At 46.2% G+C, this 13,926-nt stretch overlaps 1 long non-coding RNA gene across 1 annotated transcript in view; it reads right to left on the reverse strand.

The window, feature by feature from the left end:
* The window catches only part of LOC137559001 (uncharacterized), a 66,121-nt gene that overhangs the window by 25,335 nt on the left and 26,860 nt on the right, over window positions 1-13,926 (reverse strand). The window contains exon 2 of the long non-coding RNA XR_011029748.1: window positions 5,603-5,653. This is a non-coding gene — a long non-coding RNA (uncharacterized lncRNA). The remainder of the gene's footprint in view (window positions 1-5,602; window positions 5,654-13,926) is intronic.

A 13,926-nucleotide genomic window follows, 5' to 3' on the forward strand; every position in this document is an offset into this window, starting at 1 on the left:
CTGAAGCGAGGAAAATTATTTAAAATAAACACATGACATAGCTGCAAATGAATATTACATACTAACCTCACCGTCCGTTCTTCTCAGAGGCTCACCATTTTCTTCTTACAGTGATCCCTTCCAGTTCTGACAATATTTTGTCAGAACTGAAATATACCAGTTGCTGTCAGTTATATATCAGCTGCTGTCAGTTACAACTGAATGTGCAAGGTAAAGTCCATGTTTCCCTATGGCTCAAGTGGGTGATATTACAGTTTAACAGTGTACGGAGCAGGAAGCTGTTAGGAGGTAATGGCCATTTTTTAAATGGAGGACAGAGAAATCCATTGATCACAGTGAACAAATGGGAGGCAGGAGAGGAGAAATAGATTGAGTTGTAGACTACACAGGAGGTAAGTATGACCAGTGTATGGTTATTTTGACTTTTTATTTTCAGTTCGGGTTCTCTTTAAACTCCACACTGCAATGCGGGCATTGTGATTAAAAGGTGTACAGTATTTTCAGAGCATGAAGAACGGATTTGTAATGCATGTGGGGCATAGCAATAGTTATAGCAGCCATAGCAGCTGCTGTTGGGACCTGGAGCAGAGGGGCCCCAGGTGGTACTTAATATATTCACTATTAACTTTCCTGTGTTCCTCCACCCTCTAACTTTGTCTCAGTGCCCACTGACTATATGCAGTCTACATTATTATTATTATTATTTAGTATTTATATAGCGCCGACATCTTCCGCAGCGCTGTACAGAGTATATACTGTATAGTCTTGTCACTAACTGTCCCTCGGAGGAGCTCACAATTGCATTGCATAAGAATGTAAATTGTTCAATTACATAGGGTAGGGGCAGGTGGCATTGCTCAAGAGTGCCTTCTTCTGATGGCCCCATGAAAGTTTTGCTATAGGGCCCCAATCTCTAACTATGCCACTGATGTGTTATCACACACCTTACTCAGATAAAGTGGTCCATTGCAATGCTGAGATGGGTCAGTGCCCACACAGCTGTATGGACAAGGGGTTCACATGCAGCAACAGCATGGTAAGCAACACACCTAGGGTTTGATTCATAAAGCTTACTTATTTTTCACCCTAACTGTAAGGAGAGTTAAAGGACAGCTGAAGTGAGAAGAATATGGAAGCTGCCATATTTATGGGCCATAAGCCATATGTTGGGCAGGAAGTACCTCACTGGGATTCCCTGAGATTCCCGTCGATCCATGCTTGTGTGCCGCCGTGCATCATGATCCATCATCTACACAATGGGCTTGATTCACAAAGCCGTGATAACTCCTATCATGGTCGCGCTAGCGTTATAGCGCACGTAACATTTTTGAGTGCAAGCGCGAATTTGCGTGCAAAATCGCAGCAGTTTCGCATGAAAACCGCCACGATTTCGCATGCTATTTTGAGTTTGCGTGCGAAAAACTTTATGCGCGTTATATCGTGCACAAAACACAATCAAGCCCTATGTGCGTTGCTCATAGACTTCCATTACCTTAACCTATTTTGGTTCCTGGACGTAGTTTCTACGTCCAGGAACCATGCGCGCTACCGCGCGCTCCCGCGGCTGATCGCTCGCGTGCACGCGCACTCCCGGCCGCGGATTCGGTAGCCAGGGAATCAATCAATGTATTGGGCTATGGTGCCCGATCATTGATTCCTCTCCCCCGCTGAAAAAGCGACAGCTTCTCTCGGAAGCTGCTTCCTTTCTGGCCGTTCCCTCTCCGATGAGTCACTCTAAGCGTGTGTTATGCTTAGAGTGACGTCATGTAAACAAACTCATGGCTGCCATCTTGTGGCCAAAACGTAATACTACACCTGTAAGGAAAAAAAAATAAAAATTAACACACATTTACATTATAAATCTATTGTTTACCTCTCACCCTCCCAAAACTACCCAAATAAAATGTTTACTATAAAAAAAAACAAACCCATTACAATAAAAAAAAAAAAACATGTAAATATTTACCTAAGGGTCTAAACTTTTTAAATATCAATGTAAAGATGAAATATTTCTATATTTTTTTTATTTTAAACTTGTAAATAGTGATAGATGCAAAATGGAAAAAATGCACCTTTATTTCCAAATAAAATATTGTCGCCATACATTGTGATAGGGACATAATTTTAACGGTGTAATAACCGGGACATATGGGCAAATACAATACGTGAGTTTTAATTATGGAGGCATGTATTATTTTAAAACTATAATGGCTAAAAAATGAGAAATAATGAATGTTTCCATTTTTTTCTTATTCTTCCTGTTAAAATGCATTTACAGTAAAGTGGCTCTTAGCAAAATGTACCCCCCAAAGAAAGCCTAATTGGTGGCGGAAAAAACAAGATATAGATCATTGCATTGTGATAAGTAGTGATAAAGTTATAGGCTAATGAATGGGAGGTGAACATTTCTCACGTGAAAACAACGGAACCTGAATGGGTTAAGCACCATGCATTAAGCATGTGGTAATGCGCTGCTGCCCTTGCATCTCCATAGACTTTCACTGCTTTTGTGGCCCCCTGCAGTAAAATAGGGTAGCACAATGTTGGTTTAACCTTCCAGTGTCAAAGGGGCCTGAAGAGAACAGAATATGAAGGCTGCCATCTTTACTCCCTTATATACAAAGCCAGTTGCCTCGCTTTCATGCTGAGCTTTTGGCTTGACACCTACACTGTCCCTGCCAGGCACACCACTAGCTGTCCCTAATTAGGACTTAAGCGAGCAACGCTTACAAGCTGACGTAGAAGACAGATATACCACCAGGAGCCACTAATAAGGCTAGTAACACAGTTCAACACTTCAGCAGTATCACATGCAAAGTTCAGATAATAAGTAATACAGGTATGACAAGTCTTCATGCAAAGTTATTCAACAGTAATGGTGATGGATCTGGGTTATGAACTAGTTCAAGCAGATTTGCATGCACTATAGCAACAGGTTATAGTTGATGCAAGTTATGACACAGTTCCCTTTAATCTGAATGCAAGGTTATGCAACAGATAGCAGAAGTTGCAGGCGATATGTGACAAAGTTTATGCGAGACTATATGCACACTTGTTAGTTGACTCACCAGATCCATATGCTGAAAGTTTATAATTATTGAAGTGGCATACTGTGTTACGCTATGAGGATTGCACTTTCTCTTCCCTGAGGAAAGAGCTGTGGATAGTCAAGTGTCATTCAAGAGCAAGGTTCGAGTGGAGTTATATATGCGAGAACTGCTGGTCCAGATCTGATCAGCATATTGATCTGGTGAGCTGGTATCCCTTCTGTTGTGTCTGGTGAAGTTTTGAACATGGGTGCAGGAGTGTGGTGCATTCACTGTGGAGGGTGCACTCATTTTTGTACGCATGAAAGTTTAATAGGTCCGAGTGGATACAGTATTCTGCTATGTTATATCATATTTTTTTTCTGAGGAACAAGTACAAGCATGGTCGTGGTCCTGCAAGGAGATCGTTAGGAGTGGAATCTACCTGTAATGCCAATATAGCTGGTCTGTGACAAGTCAGCCTTTGAACGTTGGTGAGAGTACCCATTTGATTCTAGAGATTGAAGACTGTGTATACAGTGGAACTTTATGTGAAAAAGGATGTGTGAGCGCTGCACGGACATTTTTCATTTATCAAAATGTGCGGCCTGCGCTCCAGCAGCTGCATCATCAGCGGGGAACAAGCGCCAAGACCCGTAAGTGACAGATTCCGATCGGGTCTCAGCGGAATCAACGTTACTAGGTATATTCCTTATAATAGTTGTGCAGAAACATGCTGAGGATCAGTCCTGTGGGAAGCGGGAAAAAAGGGCGCAGGCAGCTAGTGGACAAAAAGGGCGCCGCCATTCACTCTCATAATAAATAACGTTTAATGGGCGCCGAGCAGGAAAAAAGGGCGCCGGAGATAAATAACGTTTACAAACGGCGCCCGGAGATTTTTAATGATTTATAACTGTGCTTGTGGTGATTTACGTTTATAAAATGCACCCGTGCCGAATAACGTTTATAAAAATACTAAACATATTTATCTTATTTAACTAATTAAAACATTATTTAAAGTTTTATCCCTTACTGTTTGTAAAACATTATTATTCACAAAATAAAGCGATCAGTACGTAACGTAAATTGCAATATATTTTTTGCAGCCACACTTAGTAAAACATTATTATCCACATAATAAAGCGATCAGTAAGGGGGGTCTTAGGTTTAGGCACCACCAGGGGGGTCTTAGGGTTAGGCACCACCAGGGGGGTCTTAGGTTTAGGCACCACCAGGGGGGTCTTAGGGTTAGGCACCACCAGGGGGGTCTTAGGTTTAGGCACCACCAGGGGGGTCTTAGGTTTAGGCACCACCAGGGGGGTCTTAGGTTTAGGCACCACCAGGGGGGGTCTTAGGTTTAGGCACCACCAGGGGGGGTCTAGGGGTTAGGGATAGGTATAGGGAGGGTTCTGTGTGAGAGTAGGGTTAAGTATAGTTACAGTACAATATAAACCACCAGGGGGGTGGTTAGGGTTAGGCACCACCAGGGGGGCACCACCAGGGGGGTCTTAGGTTTAGGCACCACCAGGGGGGTCTAGGGGTTAAGGATAGGTACACGGAGGGTTCTGTGTGAGAGTAGGCTTAGGTATACTTTTAGTAAAATTTTAGTAATACTTACTAATGTTTTACAACACTTATTACGAACGTAGTTATATTTATATCATCGTTATAAAGAGTATTTTCAGATTTTATTATAAGAACAAACCATAAATTAAGGTTATTCACAATAATATATAATTATAACAATCAAACATATATTATCGTTTTTTTAATAAACGTAATTATAAGTTTCACTTTTGAAACAGGGAAGATTAACGTTTTCACAATTGCCGATTTCATAAACATTATTTAATGATTTATAATTTTGTAAAACATTATTCGTAAACGAAATATAACACACTATTTTTATAAACGCTATTAATGATTAATTATTAATTGGCGTTTACACCCTGCGCCCTTTTTGTCCGGGCACCCTTTTTGTACGTACGCGTGCTGTGCTCTCTATTTAAAAGCAAGGCAATTTATAGCAGCTTAGTTTCGCAATAAGTAAGTAATGTGGTGTTGTTTACAAGTTAAAACCCTTACTATGCTATGATCAAAAGAGAGCAGTAAAGCAGCATAAAGTAGTCAGAGTTTGTAGATAAAATAAATACTATTAAAGTGTGAACAGTAAAACACAAAGTATTAAAAGCAAACAAAACGTTCAATGCACTTATACTAAAACTCAGAGCCTTTTGACTCCAGCTTTGATACACAAATGCACAGCTACAATAGGATTAAGAAACCTTTTGAAACACTGTAAGAAACAGCTTTTACATGGAATATTAAGTATACTCTGGCAGCCTTCTTAACAAAATGAGAACGATTAAAAAAAAAGCACAACTTGTCTTCATTATTACCACAATACACTCCTAAGCACAAAGTCACATTTGGCAGCTATTCATTGGCGTTAAAATGATATCTTGTCTACATTAGAACATAATATTTAGCATTTTTAATGTGGGTAACTATTCTTTAATTGAAAGGCTTTTCCCATTAAATGAATATTCCAAAAAATAAATTGCATTTAATTTTACCTTCAATATCTAATTGTTGAAAGGATAACATCTAGAGGGGAGCCGAAAGGTCTGTGGAAATGAAAATAATTTCTGTAATTAACTCATTAAAACTGATTACATTTTTGTAACTGTAATGGAATCGTACATATTTTTGAAGTCAGAGTCCCCAGAGTAGCGGAAATTACATTTCCTTGGAGGCATAAACAGTTCAGGCACAGAAGCACTGATGAGTGTTGTGTGAGCAGTATATTGTAGATAAGATCAGCACACTGAGGGCTCCTGGGGAACACAGGATGATTTAAAGCACATTTATAGTGAAAAAAAAAGATACTTACTGTATTTTTTGGATTATAAAGGCCCATACACACGTCGGATTTCCGCGAACGACGGGTCGTTTGAACGTCCCGTCGTTCCGTCGTTCGCCCGCTAAATCGGGCGTGTGTACAGACTATCGTTCGCTTGATAAGAGTGAGTTTGAGCGATCCTCCCGGCGGATCGCTCAAACTCACTCTTATCAAGCGAACGATAGTCTGTACACACGCCCGATTTAGCGGGCGAACGACGGGACATTCAAACGACCTGTCGTTCGCGGAAATCCGACGTGTGTATGGGCCTTAAGACTTACCTTTTCTCCTCCAAAAGTGTGTGTGTGTGGGGGGGGGGGGGGGGGGAGGTCACTACGTCTTAAAGTCCAAATGCAGGGAGTTCCTGACTTGTGAACGCCTGCCAGTACGAGCCGCCGCAATGTCAGGGACTCCCTGTACTGTGTCCATGCAGAACAGGACACAGGGCGACAAACGGTGGACACAGGGGGACACAAAGGGGCATAGAGTAGGACACAAGGATTACAGAAGCAAATACATGGGGGACACAGGAGGACACAAGAGGGACAGTGGAGGACACAGGGAGATACAAGAGGTACAAGGGGACATGAGGTACAAAGGGGCCACAATATGCCCCTTCACCATGGATGCATCAGGTATATAGTAGTATACATTGTTTTCCCCTGGTTTTCGTCCTCTAAGGCTGCTTACACACCAAGACGTTACAGGCGCACGTTAGTGCGCCTGTAACGCTCCCCCAACGCACAGCAATGTAACACAAGTGGGCTGTTCACACAGCCCACGTTGCGTTACATGTAATGCTGCACGTTCGGTGCAAAGTCAGCATGCTACGGCGTTGGAGCGGCTATAGCCGCGTTAGACTGTTTGCACATGCGCAGTGGGGGGCGGAGAGGAGGCGGGGAGAGCCAGCTACAGTAGCCGCGCACATGGCTACTTAATATTCACTGCACTGGCGGCAGCTGATTGGCCGGCGGGACCACGTGATGCGGAGTGTCTCGCTCCGCATCACGTGGTCCCGCTGGCCAATCAGCGCCACTCTGGGAGACATTATAGGAATCGAGCCGCCGAACGCGGCTCACTCTACCGTCGGCTTTTGCAGCACCATACGTTGTGTTAGGTGCACGTTATGCGACCTTAACGTGGCACCTAACACAACGTCTTGGTGTGCAAGAAGCCTAAACCTAGGTGCGTCTTATGGTCAGGAGCATCTTATAGTCCGAAAAATATGGTACCTATGGAGAGACAAGGCTCTGGAGCCTGTTGAGCTTTTTCTGTCCCTTGTTCCAGCCCTGTCCCCTGGTAAAATAATGCTACCTCCAAGAGCCTTTAGCACTCGTGTTCCCGAGTGCTCCCCAAGAAGGGTGGCTCCTTACTGCGCAGTACAGAGCTGCCCATTTATGGGAGCACTCAGGGAAACAGGTGCTATCAAAGCCTGTGGAGGGCCTTTCCGAGGGCTCCTGGAAGGACAGCACTGGAGAAAGGGTTGATTTACATGTGCGCCCCCCAAATCCTTTAGGTATAGTTTCAACTTGAATTGGTTATGTCCAAGTTGAAGTAAAGCATGAGCTGTTAGAATAAAGTATGGCAATAGGTAAGTGTATACATGTTTCTCAAATAACAATTAGGCGGTATGTCCCCTAAAAAAATGTAACCAAAGATGTACCTCAAATAAAAATGGGCAGAATATTAACAAATTTAGGCTGGCTTTTTCCCCATAATAACATAATTAAGCAGCATACATGTCCAAGTAAAACACAGATCCCTTGATAGACCCCAGTAACGAGTACATATTGTTGTGGCGCCGCTCAGTTCAGCGCAGGGAGAGCCAAATGACAGCTCTCCCTGCTGCTATTAAACTCAGAGCCGCCAGAGCCCCAAATTACCGCTACATGGGGCGCGCAGCGTTGCTTTGCTGCTATGACAGCACACAGCTTGGGCGCACAGCGTTCAGCGCCACACGCCAAAATAACCTGATTCACCAGTAACAGTGATCATGACAGACCCTGTTAACAGATGGCATCCCCCTCCCCTTCATTTTCAGCCCCCAATCATCATCATAAAACTCCAATAAAAGACTCGACCCAAAACAGACCTCCAGTAATAGACTGCCCCTAGTGACAAACAACAAGCCTAACAAGAGACAGCACCTCCAGGACAGATCCTAGTAACATGCAGAATGCCCAGTAGCAGACAGGACCTCCATTGACAAACAGGCTTCTTGTTAATGCTCCTATTAATAAGTATTCCTCACATGCAGAGCTGGCAGTGATGATGAAACTTACCTATCTCTATGCTGGTTGGCTGGACTTTTTTTTAATTCAACCTTATATCTAGACCATCACTGAGCAAACTACGATGCGTGCTGTACACGGATTCCTCTCTTTCCCTGCAGTCGCAAGCGGGTGATTATCGGGGTTTTAACCTCCTTAGTGGTATTATTATTATTATTTATTGTATTTATAAAGCGCCAACATATTACGCAGCGCTGGACAATAAATATATACAATGATACAAGGATGACATACATAGGGTTATACACATAGAACAAAGTTATACATACAAATTGTACAAAATACATGATCATGCAATATGGGCTGGTTAGGTAGGCCCAGTAATACAAGTACAGGCTGTCATAGGACAGGAGCACATGATCCTGTAGATTACACTAGGGAGTGGAGGACCCTGCCAGAGGCTTACAATCTAAAGGGAGGGGTGGAAACACTAGGGGGGGCTGTTAAATATTCCTTAGAGAGTTACTGTGTGGTAGGAGGTGGGTAGGCCATCATAAAGAGGTGGGTTTTGAGGGCTTGCTTGAATGTGTTGAAAGAGGGAGCAAGTCTGATGGGTGGTGGAAGGGCATTCCAGAGGGTGGGGGCAGCTCTTGAGAAATCCTGCAGGCGGGCATGGGAGTGTGAAATGCGCGGGGTGGTGAGGCGAAGGTCGTTGGAGGAACGGAGGGGGCGACCTGGTGTATACTTGTGAACAAGCTCCGAGATGTAGGTAGGGCATGTTTTGTGCACAGATTTATACGCCAGGCATAGAATCTTGAAACTTATCCTGAGACGGATAGGGAGCCAGTGCAGGGATTCACAAAGGGGAGATGTGGATGCAGAGCGGTGCGAAGAATGGATGAGTCTTGCAGCCGCGTTCATCACTGATTGAAGGGGGGCAGTGCGTTTCAGGGGGAGGCCAGAAAGGAGTGAGTTACAGTAATCAAGGCGGGAGATGATGAGGGCATGGATGAGCAGTTTGGTCGTATCCGGGGTTAAGAATGGGCGGATCTTGGAGATATTACGGAGGTGGAAATTGCAGGCTCTTGTGATGTTTTGGATGTGTGGGATGAAGAAGAGGTCAGAGTCCAAGGTGACACCCAGGCAGCGGGCCTGGGAGGTAGGGAGAATGGTTGTGTTGTCGATTGTGAGGTGGACACCTGGGATGAGTGCAGCAGCATGGGGTGGAAAGATCAGGAGCTCAGTTTTGTCTAGGTTAAGCTTTAGGAACCTAGCTGACATCCAGGAGGAAATTGCTGAGACACACGAGGAGACCTTGTTTATGGTGGTGGCTGAGAGATCGGGGGTATGGAGGTATATCTGAGTGTCATCTGCATAAAGGTGGTAATTGAAGCCCAGGGAGGAGATAAGCTTGCCAATTGAGGAAGTGTATATGGAGAAAAGAAGGGGGCCTAGAACAGAGCCCTGGGGGACCCCAACTGAAAGGGGGGCAGGAGTTGAGGAGGAGCCATTGAAGGAAGTGGTGAAGGAGCGATTGGATAGGTAGGAGGAGATCCAGGCCAAGGCAAGCCCATGGATGCCCATGGACTGTAGTGATTGGAGGAGGAGGGAGTGGTCAACAGTGTCAAATGCTGCAGAGAGGTCAAGGAGGAGCAGGATGGAATAACTGCCTTTGGCCTTGGCAAGGGTAAGGTCGTTGACCACCTTGGCGAGGGCTGTTTCAGTTGAGTGCGCAGGTCGGAATCCAGACTGTAGGGGGTCAAGTAGGGTATTGGTGTTGATGTATTGGGTAATGCGCTGGTGGACTAGGCGTTCGAGGAGTTTAGAAGCATAGGGAAGGAGGGAGATTGGGCGGTAGTTTGAGGGTAGGGATGGGTCGAGTGAGGGTTTTTTCAGCAGGGGAAGCACAGTGGCCTGTTTGAATGCTTTGGGGAAGATGCCTGTGGAAAGGGAGAGATTGAACAAGGAGGTGAGGACTGGGGCCAGGTCAGGGAAGTGGGGACGAAGAGTATTCGCGGGTACCGGATCACAGGGAGAGGATGTGGGGGGGGGGGGGGGAAGCCACTAGCAGCAGGCTGACTTCATCAATGGTGGCAGGAGCAAAAGAGGCGAGGGGTGGATGAGACAAGGGAGCCGCTGGGAGGGAAGGCAAGGGGACAACCTGAGACGCATTGGTAAGGGAGGGATGGAGGAGGGAAATTTCATTGCGTATTGTTGCAATTTTAGTGGTGAAGTGGTTGGCAAGGTCATTGGCTGAGAGGGAGGAGCTGGGAGGGGGAGGAGTGGGGTTGAGGAGGGAATTGAAGGTAGCAAAAAGCTGTCGAGGGTTGGAAGCTTGGGTTACAATCAGTGCTGCAAAGTACCTTTGTTTAGCCTCAGAGAGGGCAGTGTGGAAGAGTAACAGTTTGGCCTTGTAATCTAGGAAGTCAGCATTGAGATGTGATTTCCTCCATTTCTGCCTGACACTGTGTCGGGCATACCGCTCTGTGGCCCCAGGAGTCCCCCATAATAAAGTTTTTGTTCCAAATGACTTTAAAGCCTTTAGCTAGCACTAGGCTAGCTAGTTCAAGTGTCGGGCACCCGCCGCTCCTCTGCGATCCCCCCCGATCCCCTCGTTTATACATTACCCCCCTGAATCCAGCAATCGTGCAGCCTTCCGGCATAGCTCTGGTCTTTCTATGGGGAGGATTGGGCTTGCGCATGACGTCATGACATCGGCGAGGTCATGACGTCATATGCGATCCTCCCCATAGTGAAGACCGGAGCTGTCCAGGGAGGCTGCGCCTTTTGCTGTATCCAGGCTGGGTAATGTATAAACAGGGGAGCAGCGGGGAGCGGGTGGTGCCAGGTATTTGTACTAGCTAGCCTAGTGCTAGCTAGAGGGTTTTTGGCCGCGGGATCTCTGGTGGGACTAGCGGGCAAAAAATTGCAAGACCTCCTGAGCGGCGTAACGCTCAGGAGCTTAACTCACCTACTCACTGCTTGCTGCATTGCGTCTCCATGGGTGCCAGTGTGTGGTTCACATGATGGCCTGTTGCGATGCAGGAAGTGGTGAGTAGGTGAGTTTTTACCCCAGCTAATCGCCCACTCATGACTCTGCAGGGAGGGAGGGACAAGGAGAGGAGCAACAAGAAAGGACTGGGTCTTGACCTGGATTTGTGCAATTACAGCAGTGATTTATTATACCATAGCAAGCAAAAACACAACCTTTCAGCCCAACAGGCCTTTATCAAGGCATTGACAAAGGCCTGTTGGGCCGAAACATTGTGTTTCTGCTTGTTATGGTATAATAAATCACCGCTATAATTGCACAGATCCAGGTCGAGACCCAGTCATCCTTTCCTGTTGCTTAGCTGTCCCTGCACCTTTGATGGATCTGGGTGTGGACTGGTTGACTCCCTGGTAATTACTAGAGTTGGGCCGAACGGTTCGCCTGCGAACGGTTCCATGCGAACTTCCGTGGTTCGCGTTCACGTCCCGCAGGCGAACGTTTGCGGAAGTTCGGTTCGCCCCATAATGCACCATGGAGGGTCAACTTTGACCCTCTACATCACAGTCAGCAGGCCCAGTGTAGCCAATTAGGCTACACTAGCCCCTGGAGCCCCACCCCCCTTATATAAGGCAGGCAGCGGCGGCCATTACGGTCACTCGTGTGCCTGCATTAGTCAGAGTAGGGCGAGCTGCTGCAGACTGTCTCTCATAGGGAAAGATTAGTTAGGCTTGGCTTGTTCCTGGCTGCATACCTGTTCTGTTCAGTGAGCCCACTGCATACCTGTTCAGTGAACCTGCCACTGCATACCTGTTCTGTGAACCCACCACTGCATACCTGTACTGTGAACCCACCACTGCATACCTGTTCAGTGAACCCACCACTGCATACCTGTACTGTGAACCCACCACTGCATACCTGTTCAGTGAACCTGCCACTGCATACCTGTTCTGTGAACCCACCACTGCATACCTGTTCTGTGAACCCACCACTGCATACCTGTTCAGTGAACCCACCACTGCATACCTGTTGTGTTCAGTGAACCCGCCACTGCATACCTGTTGTGTTCAGTGAACCCGCCACTGCATACCTGTTCAGTGAACCTGCCACTGCATACCTGTTCTGTGAACCCACCACTGCATACCTGTTCTGTGAACCCACCACTGCATACCTGTTCAGTGAACCCACCACTGCATACCTGTTGTGTTCAGTGAACCTGCCACTGCATACCTGTTCTGTGAACCCACCACTGCATACCTGTTCTGTGAACCCACCACTGCATACCTGTTCTGTGAACCCACCACTGCATACCTGTTCAGTGAACCCACCACTGCATACCTGTTGTGTTCAGTGAACCCGCCACTGCATACCTGTTCTGTTCAGTGGACCCGCCACTGTATACCTGTTCAGTGAACCCGCCACTGCATACCTGTTGTGTTCAGTGAACCCACCACTGTATACCTGTACTGTTCAGTGAACCCGCCACTGCATACCTGTTCTGTTCAGTGAACCTGCCACTGTATACCTGTTCTGTTAAGTGAACCCGCCACTGCATACCTGTTGTGTTCAGTGAACCCGCCACTGTATACCTGTACTGTTCAGTGAACCCGCCACTGTATACCTGTTCTGTTCAGTGAACCCGCCACTGCATACCTGTTCAGTGAACCCGCCACTGCATACCTGTTGTGTTCAGTGAACCTGCCACTGTATACCTGTTCTGTTCAGTGAACCCGCCACTGTATACCTGTTCAGTGAACCCGCCACTGCATACCTGTTGTGTTCAGTGAACCCGCCACTGTATACCTGTTCTGTTCAGTGAACCCGCCACTGTATACCTGTTCAGTGAACCCGCCACTGCATACCTGTTGGGTTCAGTGAACCCGCCACTGCATACCTGTTCTCGCCATGGTGCGCACCAGTCCAGCACGGCCGTCACTACACAAACAGCTGTTTGCGGTGCGTTACACGGTGAGTTTGGTGTGTCAGTGTGAAGCAGTACCTTAATTACACTACCTGATTGATGTATACACATGCAAGATGTTTTAAAGCACTTTAGGCCTGTCATTTAGCATTCAATGTGATTTCTGCCCTTAAAACGCTGCTTTGCGTCAAATCCAGATTTTTCCCGGGGACTTTTGGCGTGTATCCCACTCCGCCATGCCCCCCTCCAGGTGTTAGACCCCTTGAAACATCTTTTCCATCACTTTTGTGGCCAGCAGAATTTTTTTTTCCAAAGTTCGCCTCCCCATTGAAGTCTATTGCGGTTCGCGAACTTTTCCGCGAACCGAACGTTTCGCGGAAGTTCGCGAACCCGGTTCGCGAACCTAAAATCGGAGGTTCGGCCCAACTCTAGAAATTACTTTATTCAGCAGTCCGAGCTGTTGGACCTTTCTTCTATTTGGAAGGAAGGAGGAGCCCAGGAATGTTAGGTAAGCAGCCCACAGTCCGAAGAATGCCGCCCGGGCCGCGCAAAGTTTTCCCAGGCCTGATCTAGACACTACTGATCTAGATATCTCTCTTCTTAAATGCTATACATTTTTATGGAGGACTCCAATTTGATCTTTTTCTTAATCAAAAAGATAATTCTAACAATAATGCATTCTGAATTTCTTGCAGACGTAACTAGCCATAGCTACTTTAATGAACAGGGAAAATGGGATGCAAAAATTTGGAATGGATACATCAATTTAAACTTAGACGGTTTCCATAGTTGCTAGGAAGCATAATTTAGAAAATAATTGTTGACTGCAGACCGAGCTGGAAAGGTAGTTTTATGAA

Source organism: Hyperolius riggenbachi, chromosome 1 (genome assembly GCF_040937935.1).
Source record: "Hyperolius riggenbachi isolate aHypRig1 chromosome 1, aHypRig1.pri, whole genome shotgun sequence".
Taxonomy (NCBI): domain Eukaryota; kingdom Metazoa; phylum Chordata; class Amphibia; order Anura; family Hyperoliidae; genus Hyperolius; species Hyperolius riggenbachi.